This window comes from Mastomys coucha, unplaced genomic scaffold (assembly GCF_008632895.1).
Source record: "Mastomys coucha isolate ucsf_1 unplaced genomic scaffold, UCSF_Mcou_1 pScaffold6, whole genome shotgun sequence".
NCBI classification, from domain to species: Eukaryota; Metazoa; Chordata; class Mammalia; order Rodentia; family Muridae; genus Mastomys; species Mastomys coucha.
Genome location: NW_022196912.1, coordinates 92,337,462 through 92,353,261, shown reverse-complemented (window position 1 = coordinate 92,353,261; position 15,800 = coordinate 92,337,462). Strand labels below are relative to the sequence as shown.

Genomic DNA, 15,800 nt, shown 5'->3' with positions numbered 1-15,800 from the left:
ATAAGACTGTTAAATTGATTGTTGTTTTATATCAAACAACTTTTATAATACTTATTTTTATTGCTATAGTACTTTATAAGTTTTAAGGAATATGACAAAAAAGATATTGTAGGTATTGAAGGGGGGGTCCCTGGGAGGAGTTGTGGTACATAAGGGAAACAAGAATGTGATTTAATTCTATTTACTTAAAATATGTTTTTAAATGTAACAAATTCAGATAAATTGAAATCATGTAACTTTTCTCATCATAATGCAATAAAACTTAAAAAAAATAAATTAAATTAAATTAAAAAAAGAACCTTTATAGATACCCTCATCATGAAAATTAAAGTTCCTAATAAAAGTATGTTAATATAAGGGATCATAGTCATAACTCAATTGTAGTCTATTTGCCTAGCATGTACAAAGTTCTAGATACAACCCCAGCTCACTTGCTTGCTTACTGTCTCTCTCTGTCTCTCTGTCTCTCTCTCTACCATGCATATACACACACACATTCACTTGCACACACACACAACTGGTGGAGATTCAATTTTCAGACACCGAACTCAAAAAAAGAAAAAACTTAAAGGTCTGTTAGATAATGTAAACACACACACAAAAATTAAGAAACTATGGCCATATGCAAAAACTCTGATGCTTCAACACTACAAAGTCCAAAGATTACACTAAAGCAGCTCCAGCTAAATACTTAGAGCCATTTGGGAAAGGACACCCTCTAAAGCTTGGTATCTAATAAGCAATTTGATTACATTTTCTTTGTTGTTTTGAGACAAGATCTCAAAGTAAACTGGCCTCAAAGCCACTATGTAGCCAAGGCTGTCCCCTGCCACCACCATCAGAGTATTAAGATTAAGGGTGTGTACCATGGGTATGCCCAGCCTTGGTTTTGATTTTGAAGGGGCAAAAAGTTCTACAGAGAGAGTAAGCTCCAGGCAGAGTTAGAACAAAACAGACTTAAGTCACTGCTATTAAACAAGGTCATGAAATATCATTGTTTTTTGGACTAGCCTCCTGCTCTGGGCCCCAGCAGATGAGATATAACTAGAACGAAGTCACAAGTGCTAAAGTAACCCCAGCTAATTTTGATGGGCCAGTTTCCAAAAACAGCAGGAGTGTCCAGCCAACCAGAATCACTCTGACAAAGAAGTGCCTTCTCCTCTAATCCCAGAAAGTAATAATCATCGCTTTTTTTGTTGCTTCTGGCCTTTTCAGCCCTTTCCTGCTTTAAAGCTGACCTCCTCTGCTCATCCCAGAACAGTCACTCTGCTTCATAAAATGAAGTGTCCAACTCCAAAGTCACACATACATGCCCATCAGATCTTTAAAATCTGTTGTAACATTTGTCATTGATGGCTTCTGGTGACAATAAGGGACTTGAAAAAACTTCTGACAACTAAGGTCCCTTGAGGAACTGCAAGAAAAAGATGATGCCTTTTGGGGTCCCCTCCTTTGTTCATCATGAAGCCCTGGGGGTTTTAAATAAATTCTTGCCAGGTCTTACTATTTTACACTGATTTTCTGATCTTTCAGGCTTTTAAATCAGGGGTCAGTTTGTGCAGAGAGTCGAGGTGACCTCCTGCAATCTGTGGTAGCTACTGAGTCACTGCCAAGGGACAATCTGAAAAATGAGTGATGGTGATTGCAACAAATGGGCAGTTACCATGGGGACAATGCAAGCTTCCAAAATTCACAAGGATTGTTCCTTCCATGTCATTTTCTTGTATACTCAGGAAAAATCATGGCTAAATTGGTTGAGGTGATCTTACCACCTAAGCCATAACCTGACAGGTAGGTACAGATTTCCCACTTAAGAGCTACCAGAGCACTCACCACCAAAGAGAACACAGCAGTGAAAGGCACAACAGAAACTCAGCTGAGTGACAATTTATCCCCTTCCAGTCTACCCTCCAGTCTACCCTCCAGTCTACTTCAGGCAAAATCAGATTCCTTTAATTATTAGTAAAAGTCAATTTGCTCTTGAAACTAAATTTGTCATAATTTTCTTCTGACAGTATAACATTGAGGGAGACTTTATACACTATATTTAATACAGTTTAATTCAACATTAAGTTACAGGTATTACTTCTGGGATTCTCAGCAAATACATGATTAAAGCATTTTTTTTTTAAAGTTAGTGTTCATTTGTGTGTCTGTGTGTGTGGTGTGTGTCCCCTGCAGAGATCAGAGGACAACTTTTGAAAATCGATCCTCTCCTTCCACCGTGTAAGTCCTGAAGGTCCTCAGGACTGGCAGCAAGAAACTTTACCTACAGAGCCATTCCAGCTGCCTACTCATACTGGCTGGCATTTACCCTCTGATTGGCCCACAATGGCAAAAACAACCCTACTTACAATTTAATGCGTATTCTTTTTCTCCTACAGATTCTGAAATAATTTTACTTCATACATTTTACTTCAGACATTTCCTAAGACGTTAACTTCTAGAGCTTTCAGAGTATCTCATGGAACTTCTAAAATAAAATGAAATAAAATTTGTAATACTTCAAAATTTATTTAGAATTTTTATTAAAAAGCTAGTTTTGCCAATCAAATTTTGTCTGAAATTCTCAACTTAATGGTGATGTATATTAATAGAATATGACAATAAAAACTGTCAAGCCTGAAAATTAATGTTATTACAGTGCTACTTTCTCACATGATCTTTACAAAATTAAATTACCCTAATCTAATTATATGCCACTTAAAACCTGAACCTCTTTTGCTCCAAAAACAAAACAAAACACTCGATTCATCAACTATTACTGACTGCCTACTATGTGCCTGGTACTGTAGAAGATTAGAGTATATTCATACTGAATTTGAATTCTATTATGAAAACAGTGACAAATATAAATATAAGCACATAAGAAAACACACCAACTCTGTTAAATGGGAGTACAATGGAGTTACACAGAGAATTAAAATAATTAAAATAAAAAAACTAGATATTTGTGTTTAAAATGATCCAAAAAAGTTTCTATGTCATAATAAACTTGATCTCCTTGAAGTGCCATTCAAGGGTTGGAGAAATGCTTCAGTAGGTAAAATGTTTACCATGCAGGTTTGAGGATTTGCATTGAATCCTCATAACCTACTCAATTTTAGCCTGCAGAATGACTTTCCATACCAACACTCAGACTCTTTATTTTCAAATACAATTTGGCAAACATCATCTTGTTCTGTAATCATTAGCATAGACCTTACTCACCTAGTAAATCTATCAGCTCCCTCCAGAGTCATTTATCAGTTCATATTCCAAACTCACAGCAAGTTTGGGGGTTTTTTGTTGTTGTTGTTGTTGTTTGCTTGTTTTATTTTGAAGAAAATACAGTACCACAAGACTCAGGGGGGAATAAGGATAGAAATAAATAAATATGTAAGCATCTATGTAGGCAAGACTTTGGTTTCCCATAGCAGATAAGTGATATTTCTCTTAACAAAGCCACACACACACACACACACACACACACACACACACACACACAAAGTCAACTAAGGAATTTTGTTAATTTTACAATAAAATGAATCCAATGATTTTCAATCCCTTTCTTCTTATCTTGGGCTCATCAAAGCCTAACCAATTTTGCAGAAAGACATGTTTCTATTATTCTTAGCCAATATCTTGAAAAAACAGGAGGATAAATGTAGTTATGCATAAAATCTCTAACTTAGACATCAAGAAAGAGGAATGGTGCCTCAGAAGACTTAAAATAATCCTTTGGCAGCTTTTACAGGTAACCGGTGGAGTCAGAGTCATCAAATTCAGCACTTTGGTGAACATCAGAATCTAAAATATAATGAATTTCCAAAATAAAATCTTTAAACCATTATTTTATATTTTTTTAATTTACATAAATTTGTCTCCAAAATATTTGCATGAGTTTTTTTCTGACAAAATCACAAAAGTATAAGGACTTAGTCTATTATGCTCTATTCAATCTACTGATTAAGAAATCCAACATTAAGCTGAAGAGATGGTCAAGCAGTTAGGAGCACCCACTGTTCTTGTACAGTCCCCTGATCACAACCCAGCTCCAGTGGATCCGTCATCCTCTTCTGACCTCAGCCAGCACCAAGCACACACAAAGTACATATATACACATGCAGACAAAACACTAATTCACATAAAATAACTAAAAAAATTTAAATTAAAAACCCAATGTAAATGGTTCATATAATTAACTGGTTTCACAAATCCAAACTACCAATACTCCCCACATCATCAGTATGGTATCCAAAGTAAAACTAGTGAAACTTGGCACAAACTGACACTCAGTTTACGAATAGAAAAAGAAATCATTACCTCACAACACAGGAAACAACGGTTGCTATTGAATCAAACTGTATTTGCTAAATAGTAAATATACTGATGCATTTTAATAGTAATAAGAAACAAAATAAATAAAAATAAAAATTTCAAAAAAAAAATAAGTACTATGGATCAATTTCCTGTGAAAAAGCTTCCTTGCAAATTAGAATGTTGCGGTGGTGGCACAAGCCTTTAATCCCAGCACTTGGGAGGCAGAGGCAGGTGGATTTCTGAGTTCGAGGCCAGCCTGGTCTACAGAGTGAGTTCCAGGACAGCCAGGGCTACACAGAGAAACCCTGTCTTGAAAAAACAACAACAACAAAAACAAAAAACAAAAAAACAAGCAAATTAGAATGTTACCCCAAAATATATAAGCATATTAGAAAATAAAACTTCTAGTTTGTATTATCAAATCAAAAGACATTAATATACAAAGTCTTTATCATACTACAAAATTCAATGAAAATAATAACTTTAATTGAATTTTAAAAATGTAGAGAACCTAGGATTCATTACTTTCACCCCCATAACAAGAAAAAAGGCTGAAAATCAATACTTTGTTAGATCTATTATGGAACTGAGGTCAAAAGATGAACTGCTGCGCTGGCCCATGGACAGCAAGGCAGAAAGTCACATGTGGGGAACAGAGCTCTCACTTGGAAGCAGCACCAGTGTGTATACTTTAGTACAGCTGAAGAGTTGCTGAAGCAGGCCTGGAGAGAAGGCTCAGTAGTTACGAGCACTTCTCTTCTGGAGGACCTGGATTCAGTTCCCAGCACCCACATGATGGCTCACAACCATCTATAACTTAAGTCCTGGGAGATCTGACACCTTCTTCTGATCTCTAAGGGTGGTTCACACATATATACATATAGACAACGCACTACACATATAAAACAAATAAATCCTTAAAACATGTACTACTAATATACACATCTACATAAATAATTAAATTGCTGAGGCAGTTTAAACCTGTGAGAGAAACCCAGGAATCTTCAACCCTATACTACAGCTAAGTAAGGAACACTAAGAACAGGAGAAAGAGCCTTCCCAAGGAAAGGCACACTCATTTTTTCCAAATGATCAGTCCTGAAAACATACATATAAGCAACATTATACAGAGCAAGAAGGTTGTATTAATGTATTCAGGAATGCATGTGTAACAAAAATTAATGAAAAAAGAAGGCATGGATTTGAAAGAAAACAAGGAAGGGTGTATGGAAGAGTTTGAAGGGAAGAAATGAAAAGAGAAATGATTTAAGTATATTACAATAAAAGAAATTATTTAATAAATAATTTTTTTTTGAAACAGAGTTTTTCTGGATCGTCCTGGCTGTCCTGGAACTCACTCTGTAGCCCAGGCTGGCCTCGAACTCAGAAATCCGCCTGCTTCTGCCTCCCAAATGCTGGGATTAAAGGCGTGTGCCACCACTGCCCGGCCCAATAAATAAAATTTTAAAACCTGCTAGAGGACCCAATCCTATCAAAGTCCTGATATTTCCTTGAGTTTTATCTTCAGGAACTCTATCAGATTGTTAAAGTAAAAATCTGAGAAAAGACCCTTATACTTAACAGCAGACAAAAAAATAAACATAACTTTTTTGAAATGTGCCCAGTTCTCTGTACTACTAATAGGCCTTCCCTCCAAAAATGAAAGTATTTTATTAAAACTTAAGCAACTGGGGTTTTACCCAGCCTGTGTCTAGGTTTTTACAGTACCTGAGCAATCCAGAAGGGAAATACCCACTCCAGCCCCTTTATCTTCTGACACAGGGAAAAGATACCCAAGTCAAATTCACATGAGACTGATCTTTTAAAAGGACCAGACTGGGGTATTACAGAGGTTTTAGAAATATCACCAGAAATGTGAGCTCCATATGCTAAGAATGCTGATAGGAGATGCAAATAACATGGAAAAGCAGGTGGACAAGGTTAGCAGGAGACAGGAAACAAAAAGGAAATGCCACAAACCCACACTTGGCAGCAGACAAGAACTGTTGTGGTGCGGTTCAGGGGCCAGAGAACACAGCAGGATAAACGCCACCACATTAAATGTAGGCATGTCACATGAAGATTGCCAAAAATCAGACAGAGAGAAGCAAGAGGATAATAAAAACCAAAAGGCCACCTTAGCTACAGAGGAAAGGGGTCAGGACTACCTCAAGCTCCCCACTTCACAAACCACATAACAAGAACAGAACAAAATGAAATATTTCAACTATTAAAAAGAGAACAAGTCCAATTCAGAATTACAGTATTATACTTTAAAAATAAAGAAGTAATAAAGACTTTCTCAAACAAGCAACAGTCAGAATTTCAGTATTATACTTTAAAAATAAAGAAATAATAAAGACTTTCTCAAATAAGCAACAGTTGAGAGAAATAAAAATCTAACAGACTTATCTTACAAGAAAATTTTTGAAAGTTCTTTAGTAAAAAGCAAAATTTTGTGTCAAAAACTTGGCACATGTGCACCTGGTGTATAGGGAAGCCAGAGAAAGGTGTCAGGCCCCCTAGAAGTGGAGTTAAAGACACTGTAAGCCACCATGTGAGTGCTGAGAATTAGGCCCCTCTGGAAGTGCTCTTAACTACTGCCATTTCTCCAGCCTGCTAACATTTTAAGCCTACCTTGGGGAGAGTAGCAAGGCAACTTCAACTCTGATTCTCCTACCATTTTCAGTGAAAATGGAAATATAAATAAAAACTATGACTCCACCATATGTACAGTACATAGTCTCCTATATTCTGTTCTTTTTAACATTTTATCCCAAGTATTCCTAAGATTACATTAAATTCTATACTCAAATAGAATATCTTCAGAATAGTTTTAAATTTTTACTGTATTAACTAAAATAAAAAAATTTAATTTTCCTCATAACTACCTCATATCTAGACATTGATTCCACCTATTCTGATACCAACAGACAAACTTGATTAATGTGAGCATATACATACATCTACATACTGTGATTATAAGCATTTCAGTATTACCAATTTCCTTCACAAATGCTCACAGTATCTCTAAGAAGCAATTACCATGATTCACCTCATGACTGAAAGATTTCAAACAAAATACTTCAATGACCTATTCAAAACACAAGGAAAATCCAGCAGTCAATGAATCACAGCTGTAATTTTCCCATCATGCTCCACCTCCCAGGATAATTAGCACTCTACTAAGAATTGTTCTAAGATCCCTTGATAACAAAAAAGATGTAACAAGAGAACTGAGAGCAAAGAGGAGAAACTACAATCCTTACATTCATTTCATTTTATGAACTCAGCAAGAAAGCAGAGTGTGGCATACTTTCAGCCTTAAGTGAATTAACTAGCTGTAAGAGTGTTCCACTTTCTGGTATGCTACGGAAATTTAAAAAAATATGATCAGTTAGAAAGAGCAGGGCCAACAGCAAGTTAGTGATCTTCATCAGTGATTCACTAAAGTAAACCAAACAATTCATCAGTAGGTGCTACATTCACAAGTCAGGGTGGCTCCAATGGGTATTTGGGACATTCTTGTTTTACTTTTTCTTTTTTGATGCCAACAATACTCTAAATACAGCACACAGAAGTTACTCCACAATTACATAACTTTAGAATCTGAGAGGCAAAAAAGTCAGAATAGATCATTTCTTCCATTCTTCTCTTCCTCCAGTCCAGGCCTCCGACTAACTATCCATGAGGAAAGTAATTAAGTGGACATGGTTGTATAGAACAATTTCCTAACTGAAACATTTCATCCTGGAAAGTTCATTAAGACTCCAAAAATAAACAAAGCTTACAAGTTAACAATCCACAAATTCCAGGGCATTCCTTAAACTTGTAATGTCTACAAGGCCCTAGCCCTTAGGCTATATAAGCTGTAACAACTGGCAGGGAGAAGAGACCCTTTCACCAACTGAGCTGTCTCCAAGTTGTGCAGGGAGCTCTAGAGATGCAGCTATAATAGTCTTCACCATGCTACAGTGGATGGTGCACTGGACATTTATCCTCCTTTAAATAATACAAATAAATTCACTAGTTTACTAAATTAAACTTCAATATAACTGTTACTTTCATCTGTGGGTAGTGCCCTATCTGGGGAGAACAGTCATTTGTTCACATCTTGCCAGGAAAAGTTACACAACAAAATAGTTAATTCAGAATGGAAACTAGAACCAAGGTCTCTTGACATCCAAATTGGTTTGTTTGTTTTTAATTACAACATGCTGTTTTGGGAATTTTAAATAGCATGAGATTTTATACTACATAGATGCTAACAAAACCAGCCTTCTATAGTCTCATGAATACTGAGGAACAAAACCATCTACCCTACACAAAGATTAAATAATGAGATCTAAAATTATATGTCCCCTGTATTGTATTAAAGTAAGTAGTGTGTGTGTGTGTGTGTGTGTGTGTGTGTGTGTGTGTGTATCCCACAAAAGTTCAGAATCACTAGAATTTGTCCACAGAACCTTATTTGGAAATAGACTTTACAGACGTGACCAAATTACTAGAACACTGTATTATGTTAGAGCAGGTCCTAAGGAAATGACTGCAGACATTATGAAAAGGAAATTTGGACTTACATGCATGGACTGCTATGCTTACATGCATATGTGCTATGGACTGAAGCAGAAACTGGAATTATGCAGTGACAAGCTAAGAAACATCAACAATTTCTAATAACTACTGGTCATAGCTAAGAGTGGGGAAAGGAAGATTCCTCCCTAGACCTTCAGAGAAAGTATGGCTCTCCCAACATTCTGATTTAAGATGTCCAACTTAGAGAACTGTCAGAAAATAAATTTCTATTGTTTTAAGCCATCCAGTTTATAGAGGTTTGTTACAACTATATCCTAGAAATCCAACACACACACACACAGCTTTTATATACATTAACATCATGCTATGCTGATATCATTATAGCAATACATCTTTTAGATCATAATGAAATACATAAGGTTAGGTATTTATGAAGAAAGAAAGTGTTTATCTTACAGTTTTGAATCCTAATGGTTCACATAGCATAGAACCAACTCTGGTAAGAACCCCATAACAGAAGATATCATCTAGGCAGAATTACTGCGAAGGGGGGAGTCACATGGCCAGACAGGTAGCCAGAAAGAAGGGAGGGCAGATTTCCTGTTTCTAACAACTCAGATAACCTTACTCAGAGATTTTATGAGAACCCATAATGACTTAAGGACCTCCCAGAAGGTCTCCAACTCAACACCCCTGTTTAAAGACCAACTATCTCCCACAAATATGTGTACTGAATATCTAGTCCCTGGTTGATTGTGTGAATTTGGGAGGTTCTGGGAAATTTAAGAGATAGTAAGCCACAGATGGTCATTAAGTGGGACAGAATTTGGTCAAAAGATGCAGGAATACTTGGTATTGGTGCAAAGGTGCCTGATTATCAATGGTCACTAAAACTTCCAACAGCTGAGTGTGTCTCATGAGCCCAATGAATAAAACTCACAAATGGGTAAGTGCAAAGCAAAAGTAGTTTACTGAGCACCAGGCGCACATGTGTCCTGACTTACATCAAGAGCTCCCTCTCCAAAGAGGAGGAGTCCCAAGAATTGATTACTGTTAGCTGGCTCTTGGTGTTTTAAAAAGAACTTTGTTAATCCCAGCACTTAAGAGTCAGGGGCCGTTGAATCTCTAAGTTCAAGGCTAGCCTGGTCTACAAAGCAAGTTCCAAAGAGCCAAGGCTACACTGTGAAACCCTGACTAGGGGGAAAAACAACAACTCTGTAAAGGGAAGAAGAACTTGCAGGGAAGTGCCATCTGTCAGTCCATCGGCACACTGTTGGTTATTTCTGGATTTTTAGGAACCATGGTGTTTTTAGTTGCACTCAACACGTAGCTATAATCGCTGGAAGCCTTCCAGGCCAGAGCCCCATCCTGACTTCCTGGTAAGATCTAACTACTGGTCTTCATGGGGCCAGCTAGAAGAAATAAGTCATGGAGAAGGGTTCATAGTGTGGCACTCTGTCTCTGTCCCCTCCTGTCTCTCTGCCTTCTGTCCACCATAAGAGATAGATTCTCTGCTATGTATTCCTGCTAACATGATGTTGTGCCCAAAGCACATAAGACCAGAAACATGGACTAAACTCTGCAATAATAAGCCAAAATATATCTTTTTCTCTTTAAATAGAACCCTCTAGGCAAGATGCACTTAGATGCAAGTTTTCAAATTCCTTGCTTTACTGTTTACACTCTCATATTACTACTCAATCCCAATCTAGCCCCATCACTACCACTGAAAGAACTAAGTTAACCCTAATTTCAAATTCACAAACTTTGGCCCTGACTTTGATCCTTTCCAAAACAAATGAATCTCTGCCAAAGCATGTGACAGCCAGTGTTGTCAACCTGACAGAATTTGGAATCAACAGGGACACAGGCCTCCGAGTATGTCTGTGAGAAATTATATTAAGTCATTAACTGAGGTGGGAATACTTTCTTTTTTGTTGTTTTGGGGGTTTTTTGGGGTTTTTTTGGTTTTTTGTTTGTTTTTCAAGACAGGGTTTCTCTGTGTAACCCTGGCTGTCCTGGAACTCACTCTGTAGACCAGGCTGGCCTCGAACTCAGAAATCCACCTGACTTTGCCTCCCAAGTGCTGGGGGATTAAAGGCGTGTGTCGCCACTGCCAGGATGGGAATATTTTCTTAGTATGGGTAGGACCAGGTCCTAAACTGGATGGATTCTAGACTGCATAGAAAAAGGGAATTGAGCAACAGCACACATTCATCACTCTCTGCCTTCTGATTCCGAAGGCAATATGACCAGCTACTCCAAACTCCTGCCACCTGGATTTCCCCACCATGACGACTATACTTTGAACTGTGAACCAAACGAAACCTTTTCTTCCCTAAGTTCTTTTTTCCGGGAACAACAAGAAAACAAAAGTCAAGTTATCGTATCCTTCTCCCCTACTTCAATAATCAGCAAACACAGCTTTGTTCTAGCAAGAGGATATAGATGTACCTAAGTTTTCTCCAGAAGAATTATCTTAATTCATCCTGCACAGCAAAGAAAGCTGCCCTCTGTCCTGACAGAGTGTTGTATGGCTTTCCTTGGAAAAGATAACCACTTTAAAGCTCTTTCAGTACTCTGCTAAACAGACATGCAAAAACACATGAGGTACATAAGACACAAGAGAAATGTTTCCCTCCAGCCTCACAAAACCCTACATGCAAATGTACCCGATGTGCTTAACAAACATTTTAAAAGTAAAGCTCAAAGGGTAAAGGATTTGTTTTGTTTTGTTTTGTTTTTTGGGGGGGTTGTTTTGGTTTTTGTTGTTTTTTTTTTTTTTAACTCTGAAGAAAATGCAAGGTAAGGGATTAGATTTAAATGTAAAGGAGTTAAATTTTATCTGGACTTCTGACTTCTAAACATATCTGATTCTTATAAATGAGAATTAATTGGAAGAGGGAACTTATAGAGCCCACCTCCAGCAGAAATACAGGGCATCAAGTGAGGGAGGGTATTGCCATCCCACAGTCAAGAACTCTGACCCAGAATTGTTCCTGTCTGAAATAACTGAAGGGATGGAAATGGAGAGGAGCCCGAGGAAAAGAAGGACCAGTGAGATGCCCAAAGTAGGATCCAGCTCAAGGGGAGGTCCCAAGGCCTGACAATATTACTGAGGCTATGGAGTGCTCACAAAAAGGGACCTATCATGACTGTCCTCCGAAAAACCCAACAAGCAGCTGCAAGAATCAGATGCAGATATTTGCACCCAACCAATGGAGAGAAGCTGCTGACCCCTGTGGTTGAATTAGGGAAAAGCTGGAAGAAGCTGAGGAGGAGGGCGACCCTGTAGGAAGACCAGCAGTCTCAATCCACTGAGATCTCTCAGACACTGGACCACCAATCAGGAAGCATAGACCAGCAGATATGAGGCCCCCAACACACATACAGCATAGGACTGCTGGGTCCGAGTTCAGTCAGAGAAGATGCATCAAACCCTCAAGAGACTGGAGGCCACAGGGAGTTTAGAGGTCTGGTGGGGTGGATGGTGGGTGGTGGGGAACCTCCTTGTGGAGACACAGGGGGCAGAGAGGAGGTATGGGATGTGGAACAGTGGAGGATGCGCTGGGAGAGGAATAAAATCTGGAGTGTAAAATAAATAAATAAATGAATAAATAATGAATGAATGAAAGAATGATTAAATAAAAAAGAAAGAAATCTTCCTGAAAAAGAAAATTGATTTCCAATAGTTATAATCCAAAAAAGCTAAAAAAAAAATCTTTAGATAATGAAAATCAAATTGATATTACACAATGAGGTATTTCCAATGATAGAAAAAAGTTAAGCAAAATTGTTTAATTTCTTCTCTCAAAAATTTACCCAAACTACTTTAGTCAAAATTTTATAATGTTCCATAAACCAAATATTCAGAAGTAAATGTTTCTCTGCAAGAGTCTTGTTTCTGTACTTCTTAAATAGTATTTCAAACAATATTATCTTTTGATTGTCTAAGTTTCATAATACTTACCAAATAAAAGAAACTAGTTAATTATGAATTCTACCAATTATTATCAATCAATATTTTTATAAAGTAAATTCTGAAGACCAGAAATAACATCATCTTAAGGTACTTTTTAAAACTAGTTCTAGTTTTTTTAAAGTATGTTTTCTAACATACTTGTAAAACACATTTTACTTACATTCTATAAACTTTAAATAAATTGCAAAAGAAATGTTTTGAGATTATAGAATATCACTGTTGTATTTTCTAGCTGTATATTCCAATATCAGCATTTTGATCTTTTTACAGACTAAGATCACATCTCAAATTATTTTTAAATGATCTATTTTATCTTAAAATCAACTGGAAAGAAAATAAAATAAAACTGAGTTTTAGAAACATTAAATAAGTAGTTTAACTTCCTCTAACCCCGAGTCAGGCAGTGATTCCAGAGGAGAGGTAGTGAGCAGGGTACTGTTTCCAGACAGCTGCACAACTAAAAGCACATCACCTCACCTATTTACATCTCCAGCCTGCTACTTACAAGAAGAGCAGAAAGGCCTCTCTCTACATAAAATGCTATGAGAAGAACCAGCGTTTACAGTTGATTTACAGCTGTTTACTATTCTGTTTCCACACGCTTTCGGAAGACTTGATTTCTACTATTTGCCCTGAGCATCTTAGAGAGTCCATAAATACAAGTGCTTTAATAAGGCCCAAGGAGCCAGGATGCAGGGATAAGTAGTAATGCCTGATGTAAAATACCTTTACAAACCATGAAAATTCAAAATAAAGTTCAAGAAGTGCAATCAGATATATGAGAACTTAAAATACATTTCAGGGAGTATGTTATTTGTCCTAACTAAATATATCACACTTTCTGGCAAATAACATCTATATTTCCACACACTAGTTTTCATTCTTTCTAGTACTAGCTTTAACATTGTATTCAAAAGTTATATAAGGACCAATGAGATGGGTCAGCAGGCAAAGGCACTTTCCATGTATGCCAGGCAACTGAGTTTGAGCCTCTCAACCTGCACAAAGGTAGAAAAGAAAACTAACTCCACAGAACTTCTGTTCTGCCTTCATACATGCCCATGACCACTTACCCCCAACATACACCTCACATACACACACACACACACACACACAATTTAAGTAAAAATAATTTAACAAGTTATGCTAGGTAAGTTATTACCATGACATTCACCAAAAGAATATATCCAATTCTGAACAAATTATTACTTCAGTATACAAGTATTGCTGACTCGATGCTGCATTTGTCTACTGAATAAATGATGAGTATCCTCTATTCACAATGCATGTGACCAGAAGTGTTTCAGGGTTCCGATTTTTTTTCAGTTTTTGGAATTTTTTTCAAAAACATAATGAGATATCTTAGAAATGACATGAGTCTAAATACAGAATTCATTTATGTGTCATACAGACCTTTACATAGCACAAAGGTAACTATATTAATATTTTTAATATGTCTTTTTTTTTATTTGACTCATCACATGAAGTAAGGTATGGAATTTTTCACTTATGTTGTCATGCTGGTTTCAGATCTTGGTATACTGAATCTCAGATTCTAATGTGAGGGATAATCAACCTGCATTCTTTGTCAAAAGAATGTCTAAATTGCTCTGTCTGCACTAAGATACTTTGCCTATTTAAAACATGTTCCTTGATGGGCCAGCAAGATGGCTGAGTGGGCAAAGGGGCCTACTGCCAAACCTGATAACCTGTGTTAAATCCCCAGGACCTACACAGGAAAAGGAGATCACCTCGGGGTGTCCTCTGACCTCTACATTCCTAATGTGCCACAAATGGCATAAATATTCATATGCATACACAAGCTCTCCCAAAGGAAAAAAGAAACATTCTATGATAACACAATATAACTAAGACCATGTGTGTGTATAGAGATTTTATGCAAGTGACAAAATTCATCTAAAAATATTGAGAAATGACAACAGTGTAAAGGTTCAGTGGCACTTACAGTGCCCAGCATAACAGCAGGAATCTCCACCAAACAGGAGCATTCTCTGACTCAGAGCATTACATTTTCTCAAGATCTTTTTATATCTATAGCAAATAAAGAACAACTTTCTTACAAATATCCAAATAGTTTTTCAAGCTATATTTGAGATCATTAATTCCACAAGTAGGACTGTTCACTCACTTTCATTTCAAATGCTCACTCAAAAAAATTCTAATTATCCCAGCACTTGGGAGGCAGAGGCAGGCGGATTTCTGAGTTTGAAGCCAGACTGGTCTACAGAGTGAGTTCCAGGACAGCCAGGGCTAAACAGAGAAACCCTGTCTCAAAAAAAAAAAAAAACTAATTAACCTTTTCATACTAAATTTCTGTCCTCTTTAAGTAAAATTTTAAGATCAGGGAAAAATACCTACAATTTATTTGACTTTTATAAACTGGAAACTTCAGGCTTGTTCTTTCTATACATGCCTGATCCAACACTGTGCCCAAGAAACACTGCAAGTTCTGCTACCGTCTACTTCTATCAACTGGATATGGCTTCTCTTAATAAACACACAAAATGACTGTAAGTTAAAGGTCTCTCCCTCTATCCTATGTTATTAATTTTTTTTCTGAGTTCTTTTTAAGAACACTGAAAGCCTGTAATATCAGACACAGTGATACACATGCTTCCGATCCTAACAATCAGAAGGTGGAGGCAGGAAAACCATGAGTTCAAAGCCAGTCTGATCTGTACAGCAAATCCCTGTCTCGAAACTAACAAAAAAGGGCTAGGCCAAGCCCTTTCCTCGCATGTTCAAACTACTAATTCCAATATCTAGAACTGGAGACAGCATGGAATAGTTTTTAAAAGAAACACAACCCTAGCTCTGAAAACAGTGCTGTTAAATCAATACAATCTCTTTTTAACAACAAAAAAGGTATTTATTTATTTTAATAAAGAATGCGGGGCTGGCGAGATGGCTCAGCGGGGAAGAGCACCGACTGCTCTTCGGAAGGTCATGAGTTCAAATC

At 37.1% G+C, this 15,800-nt stretch overlaps 1 protein-coding gene across 9 annotated transcripts in view; it reads right to left on the bottom strand.

Annotated features, from left to right (window-relative positions):
- Window positions 1–15,800, bottom strand: part of Fut8 (fucosyltransferase 8) — a 227,694-nt gene that overhangs the window by 170,408 nt on the left and 41,486 nt on the right. The gene's annotated exons all lie outside the window — the stretch shown is intronic.